We start from the raw sequence: 12,591 nt of genomic DNA, 5'->3' as shown, positions 1-12,591 counted from the left end.
ACTATTGAAAAGCTGCTATAACAGCACAATGGTGATATCATGCGAGAACTCGGAAACTAGAATCAGTCTTAAAAAACTGAATGCAGATTCGAATTCAGCATATCAAATATAGTTAAAAATCGTTCTTATCTGCTCAGATCCAAAAGTTGACCTGAATTTGTAAACTTGTGTAATTTTTGCAATATTTACATTTTTTTAATTTTATATTTTCAGAAAAAGATGATTTTTCAAATTTTTAAATTTTTTTATGTGTCGTAAATTTTTTTTTCAGTTTCTAGAATATTTGGTAACTTTCTCTCTTTCAACATTATTTTTATTTTGTAAAAATAAATTTTTTTTTCAAGTTTTTTATTTTTATTAAAAGGAGAATATTTCACTTTAATTTTTTCTTACCTCATAAATTTAATGATAATTTTTTTTAAATAAATTTTTAACCTCATTTACTAAAGTTTTATATTTGAGAGCATTTTTTTTTATTCGAAGTCGAACATTTCAATAGATTTAGTTTTTAACACACTTATATTGGTTTAACTTGTATGTAGGCAACACTTCTATAGCAAATAACAAAAAAAAAAGAAATTACGAGACGGTAGCCGTTTTTTTATGTATACGGTTTTGTTTAGGTGTAACTGGCTGGTTCTTAATAAAACCACGTACTTATTTTTAAATTTTGTACCTGAAATTTATAAAGTTTTTTTAGAATTTTTTTCCATTAAATTTGGGAGAATGCCTTTTAGAAATTTTTATTTTATTGTTTTAGAATCTTTATAATGAATGTCATTTAGTTTGGATTTATTTATTTTAACACATTCTATTTTTTCTTAAGTTTTTCTTCTTTGAATGGTTTTTTAGTTTTTATTTTTTAAACCCAAACTTTTTTGACGTTTTTGACCTTATAGAAAATCTTTCTTAATTCTTTAAAATTTTAACAAAGTTTTTTAAATAAATCTATGAAAAAAAATAATTTTTTTTTATTAAATGTCGTATGTTAATTTTATTTTTGTGAAATGTTTAAAATATTTATGGTTGTCAATGAATTTTTTCTATCAAAATTAGTTAAGAATTTAGTTTTTTGTAAATGAACTTTAACTTGCGAAAAGAACTAAATTATTATTCAAACACAATCTAGTGACAATTAAAAAACGAGAATGGAAAAAGAAAGGCAATAAATGAAAAATGTAGCTATAAAGCAAGAACTGATTCCTACATATGTATATGTGCGTGTGTGTGTGTGCTGTTGTAAGCATTCTTCATCCAATCACGTTGCCGCTGTGTGTTTAATAATTGTAATTAAAAGCTGTGGTTAGATAAATGGACTGACAAAGGAGAAGGAGGCTTTTCAAATTGCATGAGATTATTTACACAAAAAAGCTTGCGTGCGTGTGTATATGTGTATGGGACGCATGCATGCAGCATGCATGCTGTAACAATAATCATCTAAGCAATGTGCAACTTCCGCCTTTTGTTGCAAAGCCAAACAACACAAACACACAACGCCAACTGCCACCTGCCAAGATCAGAGGAAAAGTAGCCGCTTGAATGTTTGTTGAGAGATGAGAATACATCTAAGCTAGCGCTAGTTCAATATGGAGTGGGTTGAGGTTATACTTACACGCATATATTAAGAATAGCAGCTGGTGAAACGTTTTTAAGTTGCGAAGTATGTTTTTCTACTGACGGTTGCTAAAGATGCTTTGCGTTCGAGATAAGGCGCGTTTAAATATATGTTGAAAAATTCGTTCACACATACACGCATACACATATATGCATATGTTCATTCCAGTAAAAAAATATATAATTAGATTTATATCAATCGAACGTGTCAGGCTTCAACACCTGCTGCGCGCGCCACTTGGGGCTGCATATTTGATATTTTTAAATTTAGTTAGTTTTTTCCTTTTTCTATTTAGCTCGTGCCTTTGCCTTTCGCTGTTTGTATGCAGCATGCAAGCAGAAAGAACGAATGCGCGTCACAGCATACTAACCACTTGCTTGTTTGTGTGTTTGTATTTGTGCTTAATTATTTTTAATTTTCTTCTTTTATTCTTTTCTTCACCACAATATCTACAACTTACCTCTATGACTGCGGCCAATGAGGCTTTTCTTGTTGCACCAGCAAACAGCAATGAAGGCAATGCTCCTATAATCTCCACTTGCAGGGCCAGCAGCGCTAAAAATAGAAAATGAAAACAACAAAAAATTAGCGTAAAACTTATTGTGAGAAATATAAATTCATATTGCGTGTAGTTAATTTTTATTGTAATTATAAGAAATGGGTGGAAAAACATAAAAGTATACAAACATTTTCAAAAGATAGCCAAAAGTACGAAGTGAAAAAAACATCAAGTGCCTCCCAAAGTTCCAAACATTTCATTTTGTAACTATATCAAGCGGCGAAATTTTATAGGGATTTAGTAAACAGATTTTGTTACACAAGAAACCTTAAATCTTAATTCTTTTTAAACATAATTAGAACATTTAAAGCATAAATTTTTTCGGGAAAAAACAACAACAACTGTTTTTTTAATTTTTGACCATATGTGCTCAATCCAGCTACATACATTTTTTCAATTTTTTTCCCTTTATGATTTTCACAATTCCTAACAAAGCTAAGACACTTCTATCTTAAAAAGAAGTTTATTTTGATTTAAAATTTTTTGAAAAAAAAAAAAAAAAACAGATTTCCAAAATAAAATTTTGTTTTTAGAATATTCTATTTTTAGTAATGCCATATCTTTTGAATTTCTTATAATTCTATAATTTTTACTAATCCATTTTATTTTTCTTTTTAGTTTCTAATGAAAATAGTTAATTTTCTTAAAAATTTTTTTTAATTTTTTTGTATTTTGCCAATTTTTTCAGCCGGTTTTTAATTTTGTTAAACTATTTTTAAGTTTTTTTTTTGGATTTCAGTTTATAAAACAAGTCTCCTTAATTTTTTTCCTAAATTGCTATTTTATATGAAACTTAAGCTAACAACAATTTTTTTCAAAAATTCTTCATGCATTTATTATTATATATACTTACTTACTTAATTGGCGCTTAATCGTTTAAACGGTTATTTCTAGTATTTTTTTTCAAAAATTTTGAATTTTTCCCAATCCATTTCTCGTATGTCTTTAAGATGAATTTAAATATTTTACTTTTTTTATTGTTCTAAATATTAATAAAATAATTATGCAAATTTTTTTTCCTAGGAAATACAAAACGCGAAAGCTTTATAAACTTGTTTTTAAATTTTTATTAATAACGCGACATGCAAACATCTGTTTTTGAGGTTGCTTTTGAAAAAACTCACAAAATTTGAAAAAAAAAAAATAAAATTTTATTTTTGTTACTATTGAAAAATTATACAAAATTAGAAAAATATAATTTTTTTTTAATACCTTGTGTAGTATTTTAATTTATTAATTAAGTGCTTCTTCATTCTCAATTTATTCACCTTATTTTTTCGAATTAAACAATTATAATACCTCACACATTTTTGCCGTTTTTTTGTTATTTCAGCTAAAAAAATATTGTTTTAAAAAAATAAGTTTTTTTTACTTAAATTTAGTTTTAAGAATATTTCAAATTATTATTTAACTAACTTAGGGACATTTGAAAAGCTTTCCAAAAATAGAAAATTTTTATTAAAATTTTTTTTTTAGTTTGTGCCTCTTTTTGAAATCACATTGATATTGATTTGAAATCACATTGATGTTCGCAAAACTTGAAAATAAAATATAAATTTTTTTGTTGTTACTATTGAAAAATTATACAAAGTTTTTTTTTACTTAAATTTATTTTTAAGAATATTTCTTTAGAAATTGTTATTTAACTAACTTTGAGACTTTTAAAAATTTTCCGAAAAAAAGAAAATTTTATTCTAAAAATTTTTTTTTTAAGTTATGTCTTTTTTTGGAATCACATTGAAATTTACTAAACAAATGTTTTTATTTAAATTTTTTTTTTTTGAATTTGTTTCATTTTTTTCAAAGTTATTGTGAACTTTTGATTAAACGGTTAAAATAATAAAAACTTCATTAAAAAAAACTTAAAATGCAATAAATTATCCCATAGCAAGCTAAAAAGCAATAACAACTTAAATAGACATTATAAAAAAAAAGCGTACAAGACTTAAATATTAATTAACGTCTGTGGCGCCACGAGCGTCATATATTAAATGCGTGCCACATGCGACAAAACGTTATTTTTTTAATTACTTCGCATGTTTTCACATACAATTTTTTTAATTTTCTTTTACAAAATTAATATTTTTTATTACTTAACATATTTGTTGTTGTTACGTAAAAACAACGTTAAACACCTTTCATGTATGTTTGTTTGTTGGCGTTGCGTGAGTTTTTCCCTTACTGGCGTAGCCTTCGTCTCTTCTCCTGCTTCTCTGCTTCTTCCATTTCCTTTTCGTCGACACTTTAAGCGACCCATTAAAGTCATAAAAGTCATGTCTTTTTATATAGTTTTTTGTTATTGAATTTTACAACTTGTTTGCTGCTGCTGCTGCTGCCAACACTTAAATCAAATAGCAATCAATGTTGGCGGTGTGTGGTGCGTGCGATGCACAAACATATTAAGATAAGCAGCGTGGCGCAGTGCGCATGTGTGGCAAGTTATAATCGTTGCTACGTGCGGCACATAAAATGCTGTGGTAAATGACCGCTACACATATACATACGTACATACGTATTTACTTCTATATAGGTATGTTCTTGCATACATACTCACGAGTGTTCGCTTCTTAATTTTATTGCTCATAATTGTGGGCGTTTACGGAAGCAGTTCACTCTGCAAGTCAACTTTTGCTTTGACGGCATAATTAATAAATTCTTTCGTTAGAATGCTATTTGAGTTAATTTTATCTTACTGCCTTTGAGCTGGAATTTTTAATAGAGTTTTGATAAGACTAAAATAAGTTTATTAGAGTTTGATGTTGTTTTGTTCTATAGTCAAATATTTTAATTTCTCTATAATAAAGTAAGCTAATTTTATGGGAAAGTGCTCTTTGGTGGGAGTTGGTTTCTAAGAAAATTCTAATTCCTGAAGGAGGTCTGACATTTTTTTGTAGCAATTTAAAACCTGTTTAAAATATTTTTTAAGTTGAATAAAAGAGATGATTTTTGATTGGCTTCTGGATAGTTTTTAAAACAGCTTTATTTCTAGATATTTTTAGTTAAACTCGATTAAATAAAACTAAGTGCACTCAAAGGTAGAAAGATCGCCAATAATCAAAGCAAACCGCTAAAAAAATATGCACAAGCCAAATACAAGTTTTTAGAAATCGTTGAAAATTGCTTAGCTTTGAAAAGAAATGAAAAAATTAATATGAGATGGGAGTTATACGAAGACTTTTGTAGCCTTTGCGGGTTTTGGTTAATTTTAGAAACCACAGTAACAAAAAATTTAAAATTTCTTTTAGTTTTTTTTTGTTTTTTGGGGCGGAATTTTTTTCGTTTAACAACTATAAGGATCAGATACCTTGTTCATATAGTTTAATTTCTTTTTCTGATACTCACCGCCGAGATATCGGTCTTCAAATGGAAAGGGATCATTTTGTTGTCGATCAACGATATCTCAACAACCGATTATCGCACAGAAAGTTAAACGTAGGTCTCAAGAACTTGCATATATTCGTTTAAACGACTATTCTTTACTTCTTCGAAAAAAAAAAAAAAGTCTTAATTTTTGCCATATGAATTTGAAACTGCAAAGAGGGCTTTTGGTGTGTTTTTTTTAGAAAATCAAGTGCTGGATAGAAAATATTGAGCAAACCGCTAACTTTAAGTTCAATATGTTCACAAAAGTCTTATAGCGCACCAAGTTAATCCAGCCAGCCGTTTTCTTCCTTCACTCGATAAAATTAAGAAAAAAATGAAAGGTTCAGGTTTTTCGCTCCAAGAAGCTCTCAATTAAAAAAAACTTTCTAAGCTTTTTCCACATTTCTGTGGCAGAAAATGGTTATATTTTCAAAAAAAAAAAAAAATTAAAATAAAAATAAAAAATAAAAAAAAAATAAATAAAAAAAAATAAAAAAATGAATTAAAAACAAAACTTAAAAAAAAATATATTTTAATATTTTTTTTTGAAACAACTTCAGGAATTAAAAAAAACCATAGTCAAGTAATATTTAACGCGTTTCCGCCGCTGTATTCCGCGATGCTAACAATCCTCTTGTCATTGAATTAAAAAAAAAAAGTGAATACCCCTAATCGATCTTTTTCCCTCGCTTTTCGGAGTTTCTTTTTCCTTACTTTTTGCGAACCCTTGGCAAGTCGCTTACTTCAATTTTTTTTTTCAAAACTAGCCCCTTTGCGCTAAAAGAATTACTTTTTATAATTTTTTTTATCAAAATTGAAAGTTTCATCCTTTTTTGATTATTAATCATGGTAAGAAGATATTTTTCAGAGGTGAAAATTGCTCAGTTAGTTAATCTTGTAGACCAAGACTACATTTAACATGCAGTTCCAATCCAGATGACTGTAAGTCAATGTGTCGTATCTCGAGCGAGATGAACCAAAACAATCCTCGCCCCAGACAAAGTCGCCATCAAGTCCCTAATGCCCGATGATCCGGCAATTGTTACAGAAGTCGACGAAAACCTTTCTTCATTGCGAATATTGTTCCTCGAAATGTCCCTAATCGCAGACAATAACAAAAACAACAGCAACAGTGAAGACGGCATGAAGTGTGAAACATTGGTTTTCGAACAGTCATCAACGGTCTCGTGAAACCATGTTACACACACGATCGTGTACTCCTGTTGACATCGAGACATCGTCGTGATTATTTAGCTTATGCCAAAACTCATCGAAGTTGGAACTTGAGACAATGGACAAATGTTTATTTACCGACGAGTTTCGTTTCAATCTGCATGGTAATGGCTGGCGTCCTTTCGTTTGGCGCCGTCGTTGAGAACGTTTTCGCCCGAACTTTGTACGTTTAGTTCTTACGTATGGCAGTGGATCAGTTATGGTGTGGGGTGGTATTTTTACCAAATTGGAGAACACCTTCAAATTTTTATCGAAATGAAAAAAATCGCTAAAATTGAAAGTAATTGATAACGTTTGGTAAGTTACGATGGAAGACAATGAACGTATGTACGTGACTCGGTCTATGAAAAGGTGGCTTATGACTAAAAAAAAAATTACTACTACTATGAAACTGAAGAAATGCATTGTTTATCTTTAACAGCTGTTTCTCGCAATTTCTTGTTTGAGCCATAAGCCACATATAACTAAAAAAACTAATAGGAAATTTTAGATTTTACATTTAGTATATTTTCTAAATATTTTAAATCACCCTTCAAAAGAGTAAAAAAAGTAATTTATCTCAACTTGTCATTATGCTAATCATTTTTATCATTTTAATTGCAACAACACAACACTCAATCATTAGCACATCCGCTTAAAAGAGTAGCGGTCAAAGCTTTACCGCTTGCCATAAATGCAAATGCAATAAAAATAAAAACAAAGTTACTACTTACTTGGCTTCTACGTATAAATTAAATAGATTTTGCCAAATGGCAAACGCAGATGTGGTACATGCCACAAAAGTGTTTGTGGCATTAACGTATGCACATATATGGCACTTTGCAGCAAATCATTTTTATAAAGATCGCGTGCAACAAACATTTACTTAACAGTTGAGACGCGTGTAAATTTAATAGCACACAATTGCTGGCAATTAAGATGGTTGGGGTTAATACAGTTGGGGAATGTAGATACATTTTTTTATAATTTTTTTTTTTGCATTTCTTGAAGTGGACAGCAGTAGTGCTTGGAAAGTAGGGACCAGATGAAGTAGGAGGAATTCGAATGAGAAAATTATCATTTGAGAATTTTTCATGTAATTTTTAATTTTAATTTTAAAAGTCAGGCACATAACAAATTTATGACTAGCATTTATAGCAGCGAACAGAAAAATAGCAGTCGGATTTTTTTTTTTTTTGCAAATTTAGTCAATGAAATTCTTTATATTTATTTTGTATGTTTTAAGTAAAATCTTCTATGGATTTTGTAGCTAAAATTCTGCCAGCCAAACTCAAAACCTTTTCGAAAAATTTGAGAAAATTTCATTTGGAGTTTTTTGATTTTTCAGAGTATACAATCTTCTAGCTCGATTAGTTTTATTCTAACAAAGTACAAGTAAGAAGTCTCTCAAAGTTCGCTTTGATGTTTGACATTTTTTTCCGAAGGGTGTTTCAGATTTTCTTCGATATAAAAAAGATATCGCGGAAAACAAGTTCACATCTTTAAAAAAATTTGTTGTATTCAAGTTCGCTGGTTTAGTCTTGTGAAGGTATATATCGATAGAGCTAAAGTTTTTAATTGAACTCTTCTGATATATTTTTATTTATTTTTTTTTATTTTATTCATGCTATGGAAAAATATTGCAATTTGTATCTCCTTTTTACATTTTTTAAACCTTTATATGAATATATGTGACCCGGCCTATGAAAAAGTGGCTTATGACTAAAAAAAAAATTACTACTACTAAGAAACTGAAGAAATGCATTGTTTATCTTTAACAGCTGTTTCTCGCAATTTCTTTTTTGAGCCATAAGCCACCTTTTCATAGGCCGGGTCACATATGTATGCTTATACCTTTGTGTTTGAATTTCCTTGCTTCAGTCTTATGTATACTACGTATTTTTATCATTAAACAAGTTTGTTGCTTCAGTCTTCAGTACGTCTACAGTTTTTGACATTTTTCTTCAAATGTTGTAATTTATATTATGTAAATTTATTAATTATTTGTTTTAAATTAGAGAGCTTTTAATTGAATCTTTAAAAATTTTTTGTGTTAAATTTCTATAAAAATGCAATTTTTGTTGTTTGAGAAATTAAAAATTTTGTTAGGAACTTTTGTATAAACCCTTTGCACTCGAGTTCGTATCTTAAGTCCTTATTCTGCGAAATTTCGAGCGCCGAATCCGCTTCATAAATCTTTTATCCTTTTGTATGTGAAACCAAGTCACGCGCCTCGATTTGGCTTTATAAGTCCTTTATCTTTTTTGTATGAAACATCTGGTTTCAAGCTCGCTTCAAATTCCCGTATACCTTGTTTGTGTGAAAAATCTGGCTACGAGTTCGTTTCCTAAGTCTTTCACACCTGTTTGTGTGAAATAACTGCTTTCGAGTTCGTATCTCAACTCTTTTTTTCTTGTTTGTGAAATATCGACTTTCAAGTTCGCTTCTTAACTCTTTTGTTACAAACATGAATACGACTTCCTTTTTTAAGTTTTCCATTCTTTTTTTTTGTAAAATATATTGCTTTTAGTTCGTTTTTCAAATCACTCATAATCCATTGTATAATTTCTGTCAGAAATATTTTCAAGTTCGTGTCTTAAGTTGTTTGTGTATTGTACTTGAAATATCTGGTCTAGAGCTCTTCCACCAAGTTCCAACCTTTGCTAACGCCAAAAATCTGGCGCCAAAAATATTATAACGACTTCAAGTGCCCAGAAAAGTATGCAAAATTTAGTACCATATGGACTAACAGCCTAGCTTCTATACTTTTACATAGAGCTTAGGCGGTTATTCTTTATGGCCGCATGGTACTAAATGTTGCATGTTTTTCTGCGCACTTTATACTATTTTAGATATTTTTGGCGATGGCGTTTCAGCGTTAGCGAAGGTTGGAATTTTGGGGTAGGACATTCTGCTAGATCTATTGATTCTTCACCCTTTCTGGTTTTTGGAACTTGCACGTTCGATTTGATTTCGAGCTCGTTTTTAAGTCATTTACCCTTTTTTTGTGTGAAATATCTTGTTTCAAGTGTTTTACAAGTATTTTCTTCTTTTTGTGTGATATATCTGACTTCGAGATCCTTGCTTGAGTGCGTACCTTTCTAAGGTATAAAAATAGCTTCGAGTTCGTTTCTTAAGTCTTTCGTTCCCCTTGTTTTAAAGTATGTGTATATGATTTGGGCTAAGGAAAAAAAGTTCCACTACGCATACCCAGAAAAATAATTTTCGAGACTGAGAAAAAAAATGGCGAAAGGTTCAATTTTTTGACCAAAACACTCCCCAAAACCCAAAAAACATTTTTTTTCAAAAACTGTTGTAAAAACGTTGGCGATAATAGTTTTTTGAAAAAAAAAAGAATATATATATTTTTTGGATTTTGGGGAGTGTTTGAGTAGAAAATTTTACCCTTTCGCCATTTTTTTTGCAGGTTCGAAAATTATTTTTTTGGGTATGCGTAGTGGAACTTTTTTCCTGAGCCCAAATCCTATCAAAAAATCGATGGCGCGATATCGGTTAATAAATCGACCCAGTCTAATGTGTATATTACACTTTCATTCCTACTTCCTCATCCTCTACCACCAAATTTTTTTTATATGAAATTTTTATACCAAATATTGGATACCTGGTTCAAATAATACAGATATATGTAAATATATGGGATTTAAATATTTTCTAGTAGTGGAAAGGTTCAAAGTAAGTCTAATAAGTGACACAAATACATGCATACCCATGCATACGGGTGTGTCACCGCCTACTTTTCTAAAATTCAATACAGATCAATATAAATTTTTAGGTAATTTTTCTACTTTCTTTTATTTAATTTATTGATTTCTCTAAAATTTTTTATTTTTATTATTTTATCATATTTTTATATTCAAGGAATGAATTTTTAAAAATTAAGTTAAACTAAAAAATAAAAAAAATATTATTTTAAAATTTTTTAAATTGTACTATTTTCATAAATTTTATTATTATTTTTATTTTTATTTTGATTTTATTTATTTTTTTATTTTTATTTTTATTTTTTTTCTTTTAAGTTTTTCCCTTATAACAAATAATAAGAATTTAACAAGAATCAATATTAAACGGCAAGTTCATGAATTCTTAAAATTAAGTATAACCATCACACTATTAAACATAAAAACAAGTCTGTATATATAAAGTGAGATCAATTTTTTAGGATTATTTTATTTCTTTTTTCTCACTTTTATAACTTGCTAAAGAAGTTTATTTATTTTTTTATAAAATTTTTTATTTTTTATTTTTATGTGATTTTGATATATGTATATGTCACAAAAAAAAGCTTTGAAACCTAAATTTTTATTAGTACATACATAATTTCGCCCAATATTTGTCTTCATTTAGGAAGAATTTAAATAATAACGCGAGTTCGCTTTTTCAGTCTTTTGTACTATCATAGATGTTCCAAGGGAACTAACTGGCTTACTCAGCGCATAGAAAAACCAAGTAGCGATCAATGTCAGCGCATAAAATTAGTTTACAAAAACAAAAAACTCGAGAGAGTGAGCAGAATAAGACACAAAATGTGAGAACTGTGCTGCTGAAAACAGGCTCAACCTGCAACCCTACACAAAATCGCAACCATTCACTTCGTCAACGCTTCGGTGGCGATGCTGCATCTTAATTTGGCATTGGGCTAACGAGCAACTGACACATGTTGCCACTTTAATGAAAACCTAATAAAAACAAACTTGAAATACAACAAAAGTGCAGAGCAATCAATAGATGCCGTAGGAAAAACCTGCCGCTTAATGATAGACTCAATGCGATTGCTGGTTGTTTGTTTGTATGTATGTATGATAGTTATGGCATGCAAGTGCAACTTGCCACAGGCCATGCGGTGACTTCTTCTGTGCCTTTAGCTGACCACGACCGACCGGTAGTTTGATGGCAAGAAAGTTGCAAGCCTTGATCGAGAATTGAAATCAGAACATAACGGCACAACTTTCTTGTCACCAATACACAAATACGCACATATACACATGCGTAATATAGCAAGCATTCAATAAATAGACGAGTGAGTTACAAAGTGAGCCATAATGAGCTGTTGATGCCATGAATTTCTTGTGATTGCCTTGTAACAAAGCGAGCGCGACCTGTTTCTTTTCTTAAATACACACACACATATATACACAGCAGCATGCAGCTATTTCATTAAAGTCACATGCATATAAAGTTGTGGCAAGTTAGCACAAACTGCACACACACATACACATACACATGTATGCTTACTCATACATCAACAGTTTAATTAAAAAGCATAAAAAGCGCCGCGCAATCAACTACTTGAATAGCTCACAGCTATGCATGTACAGTGGGACAGTTTATGACCAAAGTAAAAATATTATGGCAGCTCGATTCGCATAAGCACACACACACACACAGATATTGATTATTCTATGTTAGTTGCAATGTAGTTGCTCTTGATGGCTTTTGTTTATTTCCTCTTCTTATTTATTACGCCAAAAAGCTATAACACAGCAGGAAAATCGCACGCTGCAAAAGCGCGGAAAAATGTATGGCAATTATATTTAATAGCAAACTGATATTCTTTTGCAATAAAACTTGTGAAAAAGTTGAAAGCAAAAAAAAAAGAAGCTTACGATTAGAAGCGTGTGAGAGGCGTGGCAGAGTTAGAGTACTGCAACGCTTACAAGTGTAATTATTGTGTTGCATGCACTTCCTGCATGCAACATATTATTGCTACCACCAATAGTAATAAAAGTATCACAAAAAAAAAAACAAGTAAGGAAGTTTAAGTTCGGGTGTAACCGAACATTACATACTCAGTTGAGAGCTATGGTGACAACATAAGGGAAAA

At 29.9% G+C, this 12,591-nt stretch overlaps 1 protein-coding gene across 1 annotated transcript in view; it reads right to left on the bottom strand.

The window, feature by feature from the left end:
* Positions 1-12,591, bottom strand: part of tyn (trynity) — a 118,721-nt gene that overhangs the window by 67,196 nt on the left and 38,934 nt on the right. The window contains exon 2 of the mRNA XM_067780047.1: positions 2,076-2,170. The gene's annotated coding sequence lies outside the window, so the exon portion shown is untranslated. The remainder of the gene's footprint in view (positions 1-2,075; positions 2,171-12,591) is intronic.

The sequence above is a fragment of the Eurosta solidaginis genome, chromosome 4, assembly GCF_040869045.1.
Source record: "Eurosta solidaginis isolate ZX-2024a chromosome 4, ASM4086904v1, whole genome shotgun sequence".
Taxonomy (NCBI): domain Eukaryota; kingdom Metazoa; phylum Arthropoda; class Insecta; order Diptera; family Tephritidae; genus Eurosta; species Eurosta solidaginis.
This window is presented reverse-complemented; position numbering and strand designations above follow the sequence as displayed.